Raw genomic sequence first — 3,802 nt, 5'->3', positions numbered from 1 at the left:
AACGGGCAGGCAGTCTAAGGGTCAGGGCGGGTCAGGGGTCAATAATCCAGAACGGTGGGGTAAGGTACAAAACGGGCAGGCAGTCTAAGGGTCAGGGCAGGTCAGGGGTCAATATCCAGAACGGTGGAGTAAGGTACAAAACGGGCAGGAAGTCTAAGGGTCAGGGCAGGCAGAGGTCAATAATCCAGAACGGTGGAGTAAGGTACAAACGGGCAGGCAGTCTAAGGGTCAGGGCAGGCAGAGGTCAATAATCCAGAACGGTGGAGTAAGGTACAAAACGGGCAGGCAGTCTAAGGGTCAGGGCAGGCAGAGGTCAATAATCCAGAAGGTGGGGTAAGGTACAAAACGGCAGCAGTCTCATGGTCAGGGCAGGCAGAGGTCAATATCCAGAACGGTGGGGTAAGGTACAAAACGCCAGGCAGTCTCAGGTCAGGGCAGGCAGAGGTCAATAATCCAGAACGGTGGGGTAAGGTACAAAACGGCAGGCAGTCTCAGGTCAGGGCAGGCAGAGGTCAATAATCCAGAACGGTGGGTAAGGTACAAAACGGCAGGCAGTCTAAGGGTCAGGGCAGGCAGAACGGTCAAAACCAGGAAGGACTAGAACAGGAACAGGAAACAGGCGGAGCAAACAACACTGGTAGGTTTGACAAACAAAAATGGCACTAGACACTTTAATTTTGAATGATTTATTTCTGTTTTTAGAGGAGAGAACCAAAAGCCCACCATGCCTATTTTTCGAAAATCATCAGTCCACATGTCAAGTGTAATTCCCCATTTGTATTTACCATCGTTCTCTCTTAACTCCAGAACCACCGATAGTTGTTCTTGTTATTTCCTGATGCAGGACTCTACTGCCAGAGAACAGAGACTCTCAGACTGAAAACACCTCCATTCATTTAAGAAGACAGTCAATTTGTGCCACAGTTTAGACTACTGATAGATCAGCATTCTACACCCCCCTTGTGTTAGTATGGTGCAATGACTGAATGACACCATCTACAACTAACGGTCGCGGCATAACTTTTTAAAGGAAGAACAACTGTAGGTCATAAAAGCTCATGATTCTGTCCCACTAAAAAGGATGCAGTCGGGAGGTTTTCTGGCATCAGAATCTCAGGTGCCACCGACTGCCGTTGTGTCCTTGGGCAAGGAACTTAATCACCGTTCTCTTTTGTGTGTCTTAAATTCTGACAGATACGTCCTCTTCTCCGAGATTTCCTGGAGACAGCAGAGAAGCACTTCATGGTCGACTTCAACGTGCGCTACTATGTTTTCACAGATCGTCCCGACGATGTTCCATCAGTCAACATGTCCCAGGGAGACATTTGAGTGTGATCCAGGTCCCAGGTTCAAACCGCTGGCAGGAGATATCAGCCCGGAGGATGGAGATCATCCAGACAGCCATCGAACGTCAGATCAGCACGGAGGCTGACTACATCTTCTGTCTGGACGTGGACAGCAAGTTCCACGCTCGCTGGGGGGCCGAGTCTCTGGGCAGGCTGGTTGCTGTGATTCACCCATGGTTTTACCAGGCGACCCGTGACCACTTCACATACGAACGGCGTCCAGCCTCGACAGCCTACATCCCCATGGATGAGGGAGACTACTACTATGCCGGGGCCGGGTTCGGAGGATTCGTGGAGGATGTATACACACTAACAAAGGTATGTCGTAACCAGCTTGAAGAGGACGCGAGGAATTCCATCGAGGCTGCCTGGCAGGAGGAGAGTCACCTCAACAGGTACCTGCTTTACAACAAGCCCAGCAAGCTGTTGTCTCCAGAGTACCAGTGGGACGACAAGAAGACCAACGCCAAAGAGGTCAAAGTCATTCGCTTCTCTTCTGTCATTAAAAACTATGCTGAAATTCGTCCCAATGTATAGGACTAGGAATTGGATATTCGACCGACAGAAGAAAAACTTAATTGGTTATGGTTAATGTTAGGTTAAGTTCAGGTATAGCTTCACTGAGGTTTGGGTTAAGGTTAGGGAAAGGCATAAAATGTCACATTGGGTATACAGCTGTCCGGCGCCGTTCATTTTCTGTTGGTGAAATATTTACACTGCCATAAAACTACTATTTTAAATGTACTGTATATCAGTCACTGCTGTAGTTTGGGGTTCACAACGTCCTTCACTTAGAGGAAAATATAATTGTTTTATTACCTTATTCATCCTGTATTCTGTAGCCTATCTACTGTGTATGTTGATTACTGGGAACAATCTCAATAAATATTATGTTTAAAAAAATATTACGATTATGTGTATTTTTCTTGAAATAATATATTAACCACTTTCAGAATGTTTGTGTTATTTCACTACTTGTTATATTTTCTAAGTCTAACTAAAAACTACATCTACTCTGTGACAATGATATGCGGTGTATGAGTACAAACCAGGGGTTATAGGGATATTGCACGGTTCCATCTATAGATGTGTAGATCAGACAAGACCCAGTGGTGGACTGAATTTCCATTAGAAATAACATTGGCAGAAGGTCAACGTGGAGCTGGCATTCCAGTCCGAAAACAACCTCTGACACTGGACATATACTGTAAACAGTATGAAAACAAACATGAAAACAAACATGAAAACAAACATGAAAACAAACATGAAAACAAAGGAAAATACCCTTTAAAAAGGTATTATGGAGGATTCACTTCCTTGTGTAAAAGCATCCTGCCAATGTCAGGCAAAGGGCAAATCCTTCAATTCAAGTTGTACCATCTAATCATAATGTTATGTAAGGGATAATCAATGTTATGTAAGGGATAATCAATGTTATGTTATGTTAAGAGATAATCAATGTTATGTAAGAGATAATCAATGAGGGGCTATGGTTTCAATGGAAAACAGAACAGAAACAACCCCTGACCACTAGACATATAATGTAAACTGTGGGGCACTCTGTTCACAACATTGACATCATCAAACCTCTTGCACACACGACACCGTACACGCTGTCTGCCATCTGTCCGGGAAACCAGGATTCATCCGTGAAGAGCACACTTCTCCAGCGTGCCATTGACCATCAAAAGTGAGCATTTGCCCAATGAAGTCAGTTACAACGGTGAACTGCAGTCAGGTGAAGATGCTGGCGTGGACGACAAGCATGCAGATGAGCTCCCGTGAGACGGTTTCTGACAGTTTGAGCACAAATTGTTTGGTTGTGCAAACCCACAGTTTCATCAGCTGTCCGGGTGGCTGGTCTCAGATGATCCAGCAGGTGAAGAAGCCGGATGTGGAGCTCCTGGGCAGGTGTGGTCAGACATGTTCTACAGTTGTAAGACCTGTTGCATGTCCTGCCAAATTCTCTAAAATTACATTGGAGGTGGCTTTTAAATTAAATGAACATTTAATTATCTGGCCACAGCACTGTTGGACATTCCTGCAGTCAGCATGACAATTGCATGCTCCCTCAAAACTTAAGAGGTCTGTGGCTTTACGCTGTGTGACAAATCTGCACATTTTAGAGTGGCCTTTTATTGTCCCCCAGCACAAGGTGCACCTGTGTAATGATCATGCTGTTTAATCAGCTTCTTGATATGCCACACCTGTCAGGTGGATGGATTATCTTGTCAAAGGAGAAATGCTCACTAACAAGGATGTAAACAAATTTGTGTAGAGAAAATGTTGAGAGAAATAAGCTTTTTGTGTTTATGTTTATGTTGTTGTTTATGGAACATTTCTGGGATCTTTGACTTTACATGTCGTGTTTCTATTATTGTTCAGTATATTATACTTTCTCTTAGCCTGTTCTGTTTAAAACATTTAGTACCATTTGTTAAGGACTTAAAACTCAC

The 3,802-nt window shown here is 44.3% G+C and overlaps 1 pseudogene; it reads left to right on the top strand.

The window, feature by feature from the left end:
* Nucleotides 1–701: 701 nt before the first annotated feature.
* LOC112078737 (globoside alpha-1,3-N-acetylgalactosaminyltransferase 1 pseudogene) lies at nucleotides 702–2,251 on the top strand (annotated as a pseudogene).
* Nucleotides 2,252–3,802: the final 1,551 nt, after the last annotated feature.

The sequence above is a fragment of the Salvelinus sp. IW2-2015 genome, unplaced genomic scaffold (genome assembly GCF_002910315.2).
Source record: "Salvelinus sp. IW2-2015 unplaced genomic scaffold, ASM291031v2 Un_scaffold6163, whole genome shotgun sequence".
In the NCBI taxonomy this organism is placed as follows: Eukaryota; Metazoa; Chordata; class Actinopteri; order Salmoniformes; family Salmonidae; genus Salvelinus; species Salvelinus sp. IW2-2015.
The sequence above is the reverse complement of the archived record's forward strand: the minus strand, read 5'-3'. Positions and strand labels throughout refer to the sequence as shown.